The 17576-nt window shown below is 43.2% G+C and overlaps 1 protein-coding gene across 1 annotated transcript in view; it reads right to left on the bottom strand.

Annotated features, from left to right (window-relative positions):
• Window positions 1-6598, bottom strand: part of plppr1 (phospholipid phosphatase related 1) — a 54698-nt gene extending 48100 nt beyond the window's left edge. The window contains exon 1 of the mRNA XM_079290076.1: window positions 6462-6598. The gene's annotated coding sequence lies outside the window, so the exon portion shown is untranslated. The remainder of the gene's footprint in view (window positions 1-6461) is intronic.
• Window positions 6599-17576: the final 10978 nt, after the last annotated feature.

The raw sequence follows: 17576 nt of genomic DNA, 5'->3' as shown, positions 1-17576 counted from the left end.
ACTTGAAATTAGCTGTGTGTCTTTAATACATGCTATGTTGTCGCTTCTTACAATACTACTGAAAACAGTGCTAACCGCAATGAAGAACAGTGCCCTGTTGTGTTTTTTTGTCTTTCTGACAGAAAGCTTAACTGGAAAAGCTGAACAATGCCTGGCAGCGATATATACAGTAGAGGACACAAGAATGTCAAAGACGGAGACAAGTAAGATGAGATCACACGCAGAACGAGGTTGACAGTAAAAGATCAGGAATGTCCTTTTGAGAAAAGAATCCAAACTTCTCAAACTGAGAAATAAAAACCTTTCCCCCCTGAGAGACTTCACAGTACGTGAGAAAGAGAAGCAAGACATGACGATGCAGCAGAGAAGGGCAGAGGAGATATTAGGCTTGTTTTCACACTGTATTCCCACATATCAAGGGTTCGCCTCAGCTGCTGGCCTGCTGTTTCACCTTCATGTCTTTTTCCAGAGTGAGGACATTTTTTTCTCTCTGAAGCTCATTTCATCTCATGGCCACAGCCGTGATCATTTTTCCCACAATGTCATACCTCCGTCTGCGCTTTTCTCAACTCTACAAAAAAATCCTGTCTGATTTTAGCACCTACTTCATTATCACTTGAACATGAATATTCTGCTCGTTAATATACAGTGTGGTGACACCTTGAGGCTTTTCTGCTTATTTTGATTTGAGCTTCCTTGTCAATACAATCTTTTATTGACTAATTATTGGTTCTTCAGAGTAACGATTCAAACTAAATTCAATTTTACAACATTGTACTTCTTCGAGATGTAATTCTATATATTCTGGTTGAGCCAAAGCAGTGAATTAATGCCGCAGGAATGGTGGTTGTTGCTTTGCATTCCAACAAATTAAACAACTGCAAGGGCTTCAGGTATATTTGCATATGTATGAATGTCAATTCTTAAGTTGGGGAAAAAAATGCATTTCACAAGTCCCCCCCAAGGGTTCTGTAGTTGAGTGTGTGTGTGTGAGTGAGTGTTGAATGCTGAGTGATGCTGTGAAAGTTTTTTTTGTCACGCTGCCTTGTAACATCTCCAGATTTCCGTCTATACTTAGATCAAACGAGCTCTTGATCTCTGGATGTTCAGCTTATTCAGCCCAATATAGTGCTGCAATTTTATTTCTTACACTGTTTTTTAATTGTTTTTGAAATCTCCATTTCTTTTGCCTTGTGTTTTGATGCTTTTAATGGTTTTATGTGAAGCACTTTGAATTACCTTGTTGTTGAAATGTGCTATACAAATAAACTTGCCTTGCCTTGCAGATGAGTCCTGAAACCTGGAAATGAGTTAGCATTTTTGCTCTTGCACTTGAATGCAATACAATGTTTTTTTGTTTTTTATGTTTTTTTTGTTAGACGCCTGAAATAAAGTCTGTGGTTAACACAAGCCTAAGATATTTCAATGGTTTATTCTATGATATGAAATACGTCAGTAACTACCCAACTCGTGAATTTTGAAGCTTTTGCGTGTCTTAAAAATAGCTAAACGGCAAAAATTCATTGCAGACATCCTCCTGACCCAGCTGGAGATAAATAACTCTCTCCCCTCTGAGATTTCTCAATATTCTTACAAAATCCTGCTTGTGCGGAGTCTTAATCATCTTTGCAATCATTTCATTCACAAGCACATCTATGTTTGTACTTTAATTATGGAAAGATGTATAGAAACCTTTACCTTATTGGTAACTTATTGTGAATATACTATGTCTCTAGAAGGCACTAAAGTCTACTTTTAAGTGCAGCTTTACCAGAACAGATGTGCATTAAACGTCCAGCTCAAGGATATTTGCTGTCGGTTTGTGGGCCTGCCCTGTTAGAGGCTGACAATCTGTACTGATCAGAGAGACTTAACAGCAATCATGATGCAGTGACCTCAATCAGATCAAACCTTAATATTGTTCTGGTACAGACTGAAATGTATCTGTGGCACAGAGTAATGAAAAGTGTCAACTCATGTGCTGTACATAAGTACAATTGTGAAATACTTTACTAGAGTATTTGTATTTTAGGCTGCCTTATACTTCTACTTCACTACATTTTAGATGGAAATATTGTAATTTGTATCACAAGTACGGGACGGATAAAGTTACTAGTTACTTTCAGATTAACATTTTACATGAAAACATATGATAAGCTTATCAGACCCAATGCATTGCTAAAGATTAAACCACTGGTTTCCAACCTTTATGGCTCGTGACTACTTCCAAAAAAAGCCGTGTAGTCGTCCCTTTTCCGTTCACAGATGATAAGCAGTTCCACAAAGAGACATTTCTCTCATTATCTTTTATTTTTTCACGCAAAAAAAACAAAGATTACAGAAGTCAGATGGTGAGCCTTTGGAGAAGCTTGACCCCTACATTGAAAACCACTTGGCTACAGTACAGTACTTATTGTGATACTTTAAGTACAATCTGCTTATAGTACTTAGTGTATGTGGGATACTTTTACTAATGGATTTTGAACTGTGGTACTTCTATTTGTACATTGTTGTACTTGACATTTACATAAGGAACCCATACTTACTATCACTCAAAGACTTGGCGGCTCTCAGACTTCACCGGGTTCTCTCCGTTATTTCCCTCGAGCATCTCTGCTCTTTCCTCTCACGTCTCTCCATGCATAGATTCATAAAGCCACGTGGTTAGCGCAAATGTTCTGGTCAAGTTCAAAACTATTTCAACTCACACGGTTGCTCCCTTCACGACGAATTGGCTTTTTATTTAATTTTTTTTTCATAATTGGTCATATTTTATTTAAAAGAAGAGTTAAAAAAGATAGAAAATAAAGTTTGTAAAAATCATTACAGATAGAGAAAACATCACATCTAGAAATGTGCTTCACATCCTTACTTTGAGAACACTAGAGGACAAATGACTCCGCTCTCACTTCTTCCGTTGCTGATCAGTGGGATCACCGCCTACGTGTCCAGAATAGCTCAGCGGGTCCAGCAAAGGTAGAGGGTTTGATGTTCGACAACAAATTAACAGCTGCAACGTCTGCCAAAAGATTCATTAAAAAACAAACATGAGTCACACTGGAAACTAGTGATGAACAATCAAACAAATGATTCTACTCTTTACCAAACTGTGGTGGTTTGCATTTTTTAAATGCGATGTCTTGATGTGTTTTCACTTCATACATGATACAAATATCTCATATTCCTCCTTAATATGGTTCGTTGCCATTAAAAAAAAAATAAAAAATCACCCAAGCCTCTCAGCCAGCGACATTTGGCTGTAATTTCAAGTATTTCTCCATTAGCTCCCGTTTCCATTCAAACTAATTACATACACGAGTCTGGGCTGAGAAGCATGCGCTGCAGTCTGGCACGCTACGAATAGCGGCTGCATTTGTGTACTCAAGCCAGCAACATACCGCTCTTCCCTCAAATGAATCAAGCATCCTTGTAAATATAGATGTTCAGCCACATTAGCCGTTATTGCATTTGTATTTGGCTTCTGGCAAACCCGAGCAAACACATTCAGGAGGTGCAGCCAGTGTTCCCGTTTGTCCCGCTCGTCTCTCACACGATATATCACCTGCACATATCAGCCTCCTCATAGATAAAGGGAGGGCCTCTCAGTCTTTAGAGGCAGGCCTTATCTCGCCTCAGGGCTAAGCATTCCCAGGAGGCGTCACAGTGACAGATATATGGCCCAATCTGGACACTCCCACTGCTCTAATAACTCTGCCCCCCTCTTGTGGTAATCAAATACTTGCTATCAACTGAGCATGGAAAGGGTTTATGTGTGTACGTATGTGTGTGCATGTGATCAATAGCCAGTCTCTAGTGCGGTAGTGGAGGAGGAGCTAGACAGCAGACATGAGTTCAGAGGTCAGCGCTTCCTGCAGCTTCCCTTCTGGTGTTTTAACAGCGTAAGGCATTGGCCGCTGTCTCCCTGCCATTATTGGAATTTGCAACACATTTCAAACCAGCACCGTGTCACCATTATTTTAATTTGTTTTGTTTGCAATGCGTTGAGAGCAGCTTTGTGTGCTCCAAAAAGCAGCAAGAAATAACTGAAGCATTTTAGTGTAAATAGCCAGAAGCGATATGCGTTATCCAGTTTCCCTGAGCACTCGCTCGCTGCTGTTCAGGACGCATGTTACATTCTGATTCATCACTCGTGATGTGACGAGGTGATCGTACACGAGAGCTCAATTTCAATTTCGACAAATCTCAAGATCAACCCTCTCGCTGTTCGTCCCTTGCAAACTTCTGATCATGATAACCATCACGATGTGACCAGAATTAATTGATAAATCAGAACTAACTTTAGAGATAATGAAAAACGGGACAAAGAACAAGACTGTGGCAGCCCAGGAAAGTATTTGACCATCATTTCAGTTGACAGTAAACAACAACAACGTCTATCACAGTGTTATCAACCAACAGTAGACTACTGTAATCAGAAATGTGCACTGACTTCAAAATAAATGTATTGAGTCATTGTTAAACAAAACTAGACTAAAACGAACAATAACATCAAACTATGAACATCCAATGACTACAATGTCACCAAAACTGGCACATTTTCTGTCAAAACGGAGAAAATCTAAATCATGTGTCAAAATTGGCACATAATCATCACAACAATGATACTGATGACTCAAACACAATAACCATCATGATCAGGTAAGAGACGTGTCGATGGTAGAAACCTGATGATGTCACGAGTGAACATCACTACATATCATTGCCATGCATGATGATGTCATCGTGACCCCGGCCTGTTTTGCTGTCTGATTGGTCAAAAGTGACATAACCTTTCAAGAAAAGGCAAACACACACACACACACAGGCACCCTACAGCAAAACAAGACCTTCTGAGTGAGCAATATAGAATGGGACCTTTTACACATGCACTCCTCGTGTGCACTCTCTTGTCTGCAAAGAAGCATTTGCATACTCAAACCTTCAACACACACACAACGCACACTTGTGACGCTGTATGGCGTGCGGGTAGGTTTATGCCAAGAGTTGTCTCGCGTTCTGCGGGCGCCGCTGACAGCCAATGAAAGGCTCACCTGCTGCCCAGCCGCCCGCCATCTGTCTGTTGAATAATACCATTTGCCTGCTCCAGTGTACTCCAGGGATGGGCATGTGCACACATTTCAAATACAAACACATGCGGCAAAACAACGCACAAATTCACAAGTACAAATAGCTGGTGTAGAAATATGTGCCTCTCTGGGCGGGTGATACTATCTTGCTTGCAGCGCTCTGCCAGGGGAAAACGAGGAGGAGGATCCAGTACAGATGGCAACGTGCAGACGGGCAGCATCACATCTCCACCACTGAGGATGTAAAGCGGACGGGGGGGAAACTATCCAATAATCAGGGCAAGTGATTCAAAATAAGAAGCACTTGTTTGGACAACAGAGGCGGGCAACGTTGACGACTGCTATCCATGGAGGGTCCAGCGTGGTCACTGGTCTGCAACGCCTCTCAACCCCACTTGGCAAGATTTGATTCATTTTGTTGTTAATTGTCCCAGATTTGTTTAAATGAATTGTTGGATCACATTTGCAGCCTTATACACAACTTACAGTCAAATATATACCCCCCCCCCCCCCCCCCCCCATTGCATGCATTTGAACCTCATGTCCAGAGAGCACCTTTAGGATAAGGTCATATTGGACCAAAGCGGACATTCATAACAAATCCTTTATATCACAAATATGATTTTATTCATACTGGTATTTCCTTCACTGTGGGAGCACCATTAGAAGACGAGGTTCGGCCCCTTTGCTCAGCTCTCACACTCAAGCTGAGGCCAAGTCTGCACATGCAATCAGGAGAGGATGATGATGGTGATGTTGGCAAACGCTGCGCTGAATGAATTGCCCTATATACCGCTCAACAAGGCATCTCAACAAGCATGGATTTCAGCCTCTCGGTGATCTGAAAAGCATCAACCACGCCGTGCATGTCTATGGGGAGGCGCTCGTGGAGGAACAGCCACCCTGTGATGTCGGGGAGGAGGGGGGGGGGCGGGGAGATGGGCCGATTTTTTTTTTCCCTGCTGTACTGAAGACACGTTTGCTCGGCAACGGAGGCGAAACGTTTGCACATATGTTTGTTTTACTCCTATAAATAAGGGATGCGCAGCGCTCGGCAAAAGCGCGTATTTGTAAGGGCGTAAATAAGCCCCGGAGGACGGTCACTGTTGCTGGTAGAGAGACAGGTGTCTGTTTAAATACCGGTATCGATCCTCTACAATCATTTAAGCACTGTCCTCCACACATTCTCCCACTGAAAACCAAAATCCGTTGACATTCCGAGCTTGGATTCCCTTCTTTTTACCTGAATAGACCCCCGCGTTGCGACTTGATTAAGGTCCGAACTTGCCACAGCAACAGACAATAGCTGCACAGTCCCGTTTCCTCTTATTTCTCTCACCAACCACAGCATCTGCAGGCACCACGCACACTTACCGCGATGGGATGAAGCGATATTCCGGAGAAAAGGCGAATCCATTAAAGCAACAAAAAAAAGGTGGAGAAGAGGGCGAAAGAAACCCGCGAGCACTCCCACTACTACGAGTACCACTACTCCATCAGGCTCCGCGAAGCCGCCGCTCTCGGTTTGTGATGGGGATCACGCAGCGTGTGGAAGCTGTGGCTTGTCGGAGGGGGCGGGGACAAGACGCGTACTCGGGTCCGGCGGAGCGTACTTAACTCTGCGTGGGGAGTGGGACCTTGTGTTACAAGTAAGGCGGCTGTCTGTGTCCGCATATTCCCAGCCAGCCTGGCCTATAGCCCCCCAGGTGCTACACGGACAACGCTTTGCCAGAGAGGCTGCTTTGTGTCCTCTCAATCCCTGCTTCATATTCATATTCACACGTTTACCGTTAGACAGGCGGAATACTTTGCTCTTGAGGTATAATCGCTGATGCTGGTATGAGATTATGAACATTCATACTCGTACAATTTTCACAGAAGAGTTTTTTTTAAATTAAAACCAAGATTTGGTTTTCAATAGGGACATTTTATTTGCAAAACAATGTTATTATCATGTAAGACAAATATGAAATTTATTTGTGAGAAGCCGAATAAAATGTCGGATGAACACATCAAGTCCAAACATACGCTTCGATCAAATGCCATGAGGAAAAGTAAGAGGAGAAACTCCAGAACTCCCATTACTCAAATGAAATGAAGCATTTACTCACAAAACAATGACACACGATTTTAGAGACGGGTTGTATGATTGGTTTGATATTTAAATGTATTTGTCCAACACAGTTGGCCTCATGCAAGAACGACTTGTTGGAACAGATTTCCTGGTTTGTGTGAGTGATTTAGAACGTGCCCCATCCACCAATGTCCTTATAGAATTCTGAATGTATGAAAATGGCCTAACGATATCACCATGTATTTAAATTGTCTATTGATACAATTGAATAACACTACAATATAAATATGAACATCTCTAAACTGCAAAAGGACTTAAATTATATTTGGTTTTAATAATGGTTTCATGTGAGGCACTTTGAATTACCTTGTTGTTGAAATGTGCTATACAAATAAACTTGCCTTGCCTTACCCCCTCTCATTGCAGTCATTGATGGTCCAATATTATAATCAGTGTATTGATGAGTCAACAAACATATGCTATAGTCACAATCAAGTGCATCTGCCAAATCAAGCCACATGATAAATTTACTGACGATGAATTTTGATCATTGTTCACTGAAGGATTTAAGGCTTATTCCCAAGGCTCCGTCCCTTCTCTGTCCCCCCCCCCCCCCCCCCCCCCTTTAAGCAATTAAGTTGTTGCTCTAGCTTATTGCATAAGGTGTCTTGTCTCAAAGTCCAAACCTGCAGCCTCACCTCTGTGATCCGGCTGGTCGTAGCATTAGCACTGTGGACGCACTGCTGCCCGAAACTGGGACAGACACGTTCAAGTGAAACCAGGGTGCCCATTTCTGCTAGAAGAAATGAGTGAAGGAACACTGGTGTGTTCAGTGATCTAGATTCTGGGAGCACGCTACATTACACTCTGCGCTCAGCCCCCCCTCCCCCCCACACACTCTTCCAATCCTCTGCTTGTTCAGCCCAGTTCTTTCACTCCTCCCCTTCTTCTCATCTGTGGCCTTCAGTTACATTAATCAAACTGAGCAGAAAAAAACGATGTGACTGTAAAATAAAGAAAAATGTAAATTCAGCACAAGTTATATTTAACAGTATAGCGCTGAAGTGGTCTGAGGATGTGCTGGAAAAATTTGGCATTACCGGTATATTTGGGATGTTTTACTCGATTTTAACAGGGTCAGTGGTAGCCTCGAGGAAGACAATCAGGCTCAGGACTGGAGGGTTAGGGTCTATAAATAACTGCCAATGTAGTCTTGAGCAAGGCATTTTACTTCTAATGGCTCAGGGCATCGGTGTAGTTGCTGACAGCAGAAGGCCGTGGATGTTAGTGCTAAGGTATGTTGGTATGTCACTGAGTGAATGTGAAGAAGGATGACGTTAAGAGAATGCATTGACTTGTAATAAACTTCAAGGTCGATTTTTAAACCCAGTCTGAAACTGACCTGTGAAAGATCAGACATGTACAAATAGATTCTTTGTTTTTTGTTGTACCTGTATCTCAGACCCTTTACTTTAATAAAAGTAGCAATTGACAATTGACGCTTCACTAAGCCCCGCCTCCCGCTGCTTCCCTGTCAGAGCTACCATGGAGCCCACACTGTCACGACTGCAATCGCTGCAAAAATATGATCTCATGCACCAACAAAAAGTGATATCAGAGAGAAGCAGACAGTCAACAAATACCCTGCAGCGATTATGAGGCATCATGGGATCAGGGCTGATTTAACCTACCTGATTCCATTAGACTGAATGTTATTTGGCCCAGGCTGATGGTCCTGTGATGACCTCATGGCAACGTTTGTGAAATTTGATCTGTTGGATAATTGTTTTGTCTCGATATGTTAAAAGGGTTTATTCATTCCAGGTTTCAGCTCCTGACATGTGTTATGCATTTAACTAAATTACTGGAACATAAATGTGACATCTTCTTTTTACTTGTCTTTTTCATAATGTTGCTCCAAGAGAAGGAGCCGTGGTAAACCATTTCGTGAAAGAAGCCACATTCATTCTATTCATGTCTCAGTCTCATCAGGGAGGTACTTTGTTTAGCGGTTCCCACGGTTCTGACGTGGGTTGGCTGTGGGAGAGAGATTCATCAAGTTGTTTGTAATTGCAAATATTTTTGACGGCACTCTCTTTTGATGCTCCTGTGTGTACAATCAGCTCTATGAATGTGATCTGCAGTTGGCTATTCTGCCAGAGAGTGTGAAGTAAAGCTTGTACTGAAATGTGGGTGTTTTCTTATTAATCCTTTAAAATATCAAACAGTGGTAAAATATTGAAGACTGCGAATGAGCCCGTATGAAGCATAAAGACAGGGTAAAGAGAACTCAACCGGTCAGCTGCAGTCTTGCAATTGCTTGCTTTTAAACAAGAGCGAGGTAAGTTGAGAGCCATTCAAACAAACACTTAACAGCATTCCAACAATGACAGTCACACTCCAGATCTCCCTCTTCAGCAGTTTGCCAACTGCCATGACTCCTCTCTCTGGCACTCAGTTAAGTGTCTCAGTGGGTTTCAAAAGACTCTTCCTCACTTTTCCCTGCTCACTGTACTCAATCTGAATAAGTGTTACAATCTACTTATTGATGGAGTTTCAGAGTCACGCTGAGACTGCTGTGTGTGTGTCTGTGTGTGTGTGGGGGTGTCTGTGTTTTGTGTGTCTATGGCGTCATTATTCAAGAAGCTTATTGATCGGAGGGTGTTTGGTTTCTCGGCGGCTCCTAAGAGGTGGGCTCGTTTCCACGGCAACCTAACAGGCTGGCCGCGAAGCAGCAGCCTTGGCTGTGATCAATGTTGCTGGAGAGACTTGCAAACGGCCATTCACACACACACACACACGCACACACACACGCACACACATACACACAGAGCCTGAAGACCAGACAATGAGAGGTCTTATATACTGACTGTTTCCAGTTGCTACCCAGAGATTCCCTTTTTCCTTCACACCACTAGAAAGTAATATACATTTAAGAAACGGAGTATCACTTAACAGTGGCCTCACTCCATCTCATGAAGCTATTCATTTGACAGAAACTGTTGTACTGTAAACACAGTATCTCTCTTGACAGGAAGCATATCCCTATATGCTTCATTTTGTGAGGGAGTGTTAGTTAATTTTAAATATTAGCAGTCGTGAGTCGTGAGGAAGTACATCTTCCTGTTGGTGATTCTTTTGACTTCCAGGTGAAATGAGGAAGCTCCGGCAGCCTTCAGCATTTACATCAAAGGTGTTTATAGTGGTCTGATGTAAGAGAAATGTAACAGACAGGAAGTTGACAGTGATACGTGCACACAAGCAAGATGGCAGTTTTGCGACCGTTGCAAACTAACTGGATTGACAAAAAAATGAAAAAACAATTGGCCCGTATGCATGTCATGACATTCAAAAGTTCAAATTGTCAGAAAGATCTTTGCGTTTTGCTGTTCCCGTGATGATGAAGATCAGGTCAGAGAATATGTTCTTGATGGATGCAATACGATGAGAGCACGCGGCACTAAAAAAGCTAGCTGTTGATGGAGGATAAATACCTCCTACATGTAACAATGTCCATACAAGAAAGTTGTATTTACTTGAAACGGAAATGCAATCAAACAATATTCACGTATCTGCATTTTTATGCATATCGCTCAGCTGAGATTTGAGTTTCTCTGAAAGGAAAGTTCACACACAGGCACAATGTATACAAAAATTTAACAAAATAAAATGAACAAATGTAAGCACGTTCACATTGTGTGGAAGTCATGCCGGTCTGCTGCTATAAATAACTTGGCTCGGGAGGTTGTCATAGCAACCAACAAACTGATGCCAGGGTGGGAGCGCTGAGCTCCTTGAAGAGAAGAAGCACATTTAATGGAGGGACGAACGGTGACAAAAGAAAGAAAAGATGTAGAGGAGAAGGGGACATGGAGAGGGAGGTCTGAAAGGATAAATATGGTCAAGAGGAGAGAGGATACAGAAGATAGTGAGGGTGGAAAAGGAACGATGTGAATCATAAGTAAGAAGGAGGGGAGAGGGTTAGACTGGATATAGCGGAACAAATTTAGAAGAAAAAAAAATTGTGGGGATGAAATGCAAGGTCAAGACATGAAGAGAGCAAAGAACGGAGGGGGGGTGAGAAAGAGGATTGGAGGAAGATCAAGTATGAATGAGAACAAAGAGATGGGATGAGGAGAGGATGGGGTGTGAAGAAGTAGAGAGGAGGAGGACATGAGTAGGAAGTAGAGAAGGAAAGATGGAGAGAAGGTGGCAGAAGAGAGGGGCGTTTCTTCATCTGTCACTCTATGATATTTGACAATATGTTACAGACATTATCTCATATAATGCACACAATTTGGTGAAGAGCTTCAAAGCTAAACATGGTCTTGGGCTTTTCATTTGGGTTCGGCCTCTTTGTTCCACTTAAAGGAACAATGTGATGTTTTTGGGAAACAGCTGACACGCTTTTTCGCTCTATTGCTTAGCATAACGAGTGAAAAAATAGGGGGGTTAAATGCTGATTAACATGTTGTATCTTGTTTAGTCCTCTTATAGAATACCTCTCAGCAAGAAAGCGAATAAGCGTATCACTTTGGGGCAAGTTGTAAAGTAAAAGACGGCAGTAAAAAATACTTTAAGTGTTCCTGTGGACCTATGGACAACAGAGTATTTCTTCCAATTGAAAACACAATCTGCTTGCACTGAAAAGTGCAAGCAGATTGTGCTTGCACCTCCGCTCCTTTGGCCTTGCAGGACAGATGCTGGTGCTGACCTCGACTCTTTCTGCCTCCAACTCCCAGACTCGCACAACTGCTGTCAGGCCTAATATGTGGCATGCCGCTGTGTGAACCGACACTAATGCTGACATGGGGCTTTAACAGGATCACAGGGAGAGGAGGGGGTGGGTGGTGGCGGGGAAGCGAAAGGGTGCAGAGGGCAGGATTGATGTGCGAGAGGAGAGCGATAGGGGAGAAGGAGATGTTCAAATGAGTGTGAAAAATCAGACAGGAGGGGGTTAAAGGGGAGCGAAGGGCAGGAATGGGGGAGCATTTGATGGGAGAAAGAAGTGAGGAGAGTGAGAGGGATGAGGGGGGAAACAGGCTGGGGACGTACGGGGAGGACGTGGGCTTAAGGAAGAGAGCGAGAAGGGGGTGCAGGGAGGATTAGTGAGGCAAGACAAAAGCCCAAAGCTGTGGAGGGAGCAGGAGCTTTCCATTTGCATCTGCCATAAATCATCAAACCCATTCTGTGGTATTTTTCTGTCCTGCTTCATTCTGCGTTCATCTGTTTGATCATAAACACAGCCGGTGGAAAAGATCCTCGCTGTTGTTGTTGCCTCTGTTTCTAGATCTCTCTTCATCCGTCACTTTTCTTTCCAGTTCTCCGGCTCCTTTGACGCCTTGCCACTTCTCGGCTTCTCCCCTGAACCGCTCCGGTTCTCCATCTCTTACTTGCATCTGTTTGAAGACAGTGGAGGAGGGGGGGGGGGATTTCCCCAGAGAAATCCCACAAGAGCGAAGCCCTCCAGAGTGTTTTGCCCAAAAGAAGCTGTCTTCTTTACTTGCAACACAATGCCACAAAAGAAATCTCACTAAACGTTGTGCTCCAGAGCAGTGTTTGAGGATGTCTATCTTTGCAAACAGTTCCCACTAAATCGGAGTACCGTGATCAAGTCTTAACTTTAAAACGTCCGGCTGCTGCAGTTGAACTACATCCCAAACTATGGGATGGATGTGATCCAGAAGAATCTTGCAGTTCTACATTACAGCTTCTTTAATTAATTACACTCCTTGTGGAAGGTGTTAAGGGCTCAAAGTGGGACAGGACTGCACACTATCCCTCAAAACCAAAGACAACAGCACATTTTGCAACGTGGAGGCCAGTTTTTAGTGCTGACGCCACACAAACGAAACACATTTTATTAGAGATTTAGGAAATGATAAATAATTCACAATGAAAATAAACAGACGGTCTCATCCATTCTCGGGGGTTATACAATTTCTGCACAATGAGTGTAAAGCTTGGCAAAACGGAGTGTCCCAGCTTTGATCTTCATCGACGTGAAGATGCTGCACATTCAGAGCCAATCATACAAACGGATGCTGATGCTTCGGGGCCCTTCTCATACGGGTGTTTTGTGTGACCGTGTGACCGTCACAAACAAGTCACAGGGGTTAAAGAGCAAGTTAAAAAGCTTTCTGAAAATAGTCCACTTGGCCTTGTTTTTCCAGTTGCAGATCTAAACCTCACTGACTCTGGGTCTGTGTGCGGCGAAGATGATCAGACGTCACCACTCGAGGCAAACAATTTGAACTGAATGGGAGCAGATGTTCTCTGAGAAGCATGTGACGCGCGGCTGGGGGTTATGATGTCAATGGAAGAGGACTTTAAATGGTTGCCATGGCAATACCAACTAAGCAGTGCACTTTTGAGTTGTAATGAACATAATCGACACACACACGAACAAAACAATTTTGGGGACTCTCTTTGACTGAATTCGGTCCCTAAACTGTCGCACTCCATTACGGCACTTCAGGCTGAAGTTTAATCTTAGCCTCAGATCGCTCTCTCTTGTGAGGGCACCGTCCTCATAAGTATGGAAGTATTCACACACATTTTGTCGTACACTAACACGCATTGAATACACACGCTGTCGCACACTTTTCTGCAATTTCATATGGAGGCCCGTGGGTGCTCTCTGTGCCATGTGGTCTGACCTAAACAATGTCAGGGGATTACACACACACACACACACACACATACAAACTTTATACACACATACACATGCACAACAAAGGTGAGTTGGGTTGCTTATTTGTGTGATTAAATCAGTGTTGTGAGGTGGAGGAGGCAGCATTCATCTCCATTAGGGAGTTAGAGGGCTGATACCTCACTGTGACTCGACACACACACACACACACACACACACACACACACACACACACACAACGCAACACAGAGGACACAGAGAAGCAAACACATTAGTAATGGAGTTTGCTCCGGGCACTGATGTGTCCAAAAGAGAAATAAAAAAATGAGCATGTCCAAAAACCCAAATGACTTTATATTGTTGGAGACATCCGTTGGATTGAATTCCGCATTGTCAGAGCACACAATGGGTCTGCGTCCCACGCAGAGGATCTGGACTGTGATGAAGGCTATCCTCCACACACCACCGAGGATGTCATTTATTGCCGGCCAGACAAGAACTGTGTTCCCCATGAGGATGAATAATGTCGACTTACATCTGCAGGAGATACATAATACACCATGCAGTCTTTTGTTTCCTCCCTCTTTCAGCTTCTACAACCTTTTTCTTAGCTTCCTCTTCTCTCGTGTTTTCTCACCTCTCCTCCCCTCACAGAGTCTCACAGGTCAGTGAACACAGCGCAAAGCACAAATGTGATGCAAATACAACAGCCACCCGTCTGTGCGTACATATCCTCCAAGCTGCTACAGTCATGTTTCACAGAATAGAACACGACAGAAGAGAAGAGAGTGGGATATCTGGTCGGCTTGTATTTTAAGGAGCCCAAATGGCGATCCAGCCCGCAAAGGTCAACGATGTCTCACTGAAACGACTTTGTCACCATAAATGCAGTGAAGTGATATGAACATGGTGTTTGATTGCGGCAGTAAAGTATTTGTTTTCAGTCACATTAATGTCGCGCTGCTGACATTATAAATGTCAACGCTGCAGTAATTACATCGCCAGTTTGTGAGAGGGGTGTAACATGATGTGCATGGCTTGACGTCCCTGTTCTGTTGATACCACTGAAGTGACTTCACTTGGAGACATTTAGACATTCAAGGAAAGTCTACATCTCTCAAAATGTAAGTCTCTAAATGATCCATCCCAAAATCCCCGAAAAGACCAATCAGCAAACCATGGAACAATTATTTAAACAGTGTGTTTAAGTGCATGTTCAAACCCCCCAACATCAGATCCAAAGTTTGATTTGAAAAACAAACCAATTACATAATTTACAATTCTGATTCATTGATTGTGTCATATTGCTGACTATTCACTTTATTTTATGTCCCAAACCAAGCAGACACTGTCTGAAAGCACCTTTAGTGTGTCTACAATGTCATTATGCATCCAGATATTTGTGCCATCACACTGCCTTCTCTGCATTGTCTGCATCCTTTAAACACGCTTACAGTCTGATTCATAAATTGGGACGACTCTACCGACTTCCGGCAGCGTGCACGTGACATCTGTGCTGTGACTTACTGTGAAGTCATCATGCTGTAGTGTCACTCTTCATTTTAGTGATTGAGACACACACACACACACACTTCGACACAGATCCGTTTTAAAGCATTGAGAAAGCCCAAGATAAGATAGGCTGGATAACGATCTGTCAAAGTAGCACGGCATTAATTCAATAAAAAATAAATAAACGAGGTAAACCTGGAGCCCGGCTGATGTTCTGCCAAGCCTTCTCTGGAATCTCTTCGCTGTTTTCGCAACCCTTTGAAGATGAGTCGTACAGCAGAAAGGAAGGTGTTTGGCGTTAATTACAGCCTCCTGCAAGACTTTGTTGTGTGCCGCTCTCCCCCGAAGCAACCACAGACAACTTCCTCTACTGGGGTTTGGATATCATGATGAACTCACACTTCAGGAAACAGACAATAGATTTTCAGGCTACTCTTTGTCCCCCTGTTGTACACACTGTGTGTGACAACACACTGACTGCATCACGATATGGCAGCAAACATGCTGCACACTGTGCTTCTTGCCGATGACAGGTGAAGCAATAATGAGTTGAGGGGTTTCCTGATGATGTCACGCCGATAATGCAGAGGAGCACGGCTTTGCAGAATCTGATTGAGTGAGCTCACATGTCTTTGTCGCTTACAAACAATTATGTCTGAGTGGCATGAAAGCCTTTTTGAGATCGAATACTTACAAATGATTAAAAAAAAAAAATACAGGTGAAAAGGTTTTGAAATGACTGACAATGCATATTCCATATTTAGGTTGAAAGCGAATGATCTTATTTAAAGGACATGCGATGTGAAGGGAGGCAGAACAACAAAGACATTTTCCTCGTCTGTGAGGATTTATGACAGCAAGAGAATAGGAGTGGGAGGTGCAGCCGAAATTAGGGAGAGAGAATATAAGAAGAAAGGAGAGAGGATGAATAAAAAAGTAGATATGAAGGCAGGGTGATCCAGAGACAGAAAAAAAAGGGGATTATGCAGCAAAGCAGCAGTATTATGAAACTGATTTTTGCAGCTGTGGCCTTGGGGCGACGACGTGAATGTATTCGGTCCAGCACACGAGTCTGGTCAGCCAACTGAAGAGCACACACAAAGACAGGTTTTCTATAACATTGAGTTGAACTTGATCCAAACTTCTAATAATAGGAATGAATCGCTATACAAAGCAACAATTCTGGTTCTTTATGTCCGTGTCCTTGAACACGGATCATAAATAGGTGCACTATTGTTGGTCTTTCAGTCTTTTTAGCACAATCGCTTTAAGATAATTATATCAGGTTCCTGTTACGTAAAAGTCAGCAAGAGCCAATGTTTTCAACCAACTCGTGAAAATAGCCTCAGTTTAATGATCTAGCTTGCTACAGCTGACAATTGACATTTTAGCTGATCAAAAATCAACGGTCACCATTGTACATCTGCCCACGTTAACATTTTAACAGGCATACTATGTGCTGTGTGGGTACGGAAAGTTTGACAGGCACGGTAACTAACAGTAACTAAGAGGGAGGGGCTTAGCGATTAGCGTTAATTGCGAGGTCAAATCCTGAGCTCAGCTACAGTTATGCCGGACACGCATGGAGAGAAATATCATCTTGATCTTCCATAACGTAATCTCGATGAGCTGATACCTGCATATGAGTGCAGAATCTACAGCCAATGCGACTAGACACACACACACACACACACCTGTGCCCAGGGGAATTACGGGCTGCTAATTGTGATGTTGATGTTGTAGTTGTTGCTGGATTTCAACGCACCAATCACATCTTCCATTTCATAAATACCCCGACAACGCTACCGATGCAGAGGAACCCTACAACTGTGTGTGCGTGTGTGTGTGTGTGTGTGTGTGTGTGAGAGATTTTAAGCTTGCTTTGTCTTCCTGTGAATACATTGTCTGTATGTGTGCAGGCATGCAGTGGTGTGCTGCTCTCCATTTTAATGGCAATTCCAACAGAGCCTTTCCCATCTCCCCGTCGCCATGGCAACCGAGCGGGTAAGCGGCCACGTTTGTCTCGGGGGCCTTGGCCTTCTTTCGCGTGCCACAGCTGCGCACACACACACACACACACACACACACACACACACATACACACATGCACACATCCCAGGACACACATACACACCCAGCAGGAACTCCTGATTATAAATACATTAAAGCCATAATACAAACATGTACTCCTCAATGCACACACACGCACGTTGCTACATACTGTGCGCACACACACACACACACACAGCAC

This window comes from Melanostigma gelatinosum (assembly GCF_949748355.1).
Source record: "Melanostigma gelatinosum genome assembly, chromosome: 18".
NCBI lineage: Eukaryota > Metazoa > Chordata > Actinopteri > Perciformes > Zoarcidae > Melanostigma > Melanostigma gelatinosum.
The sequence above is the reverse complement of the archived record's forward strand: the minus strand, read 5'-3'. Positions and strand labels throughout refer to the sequence as shown.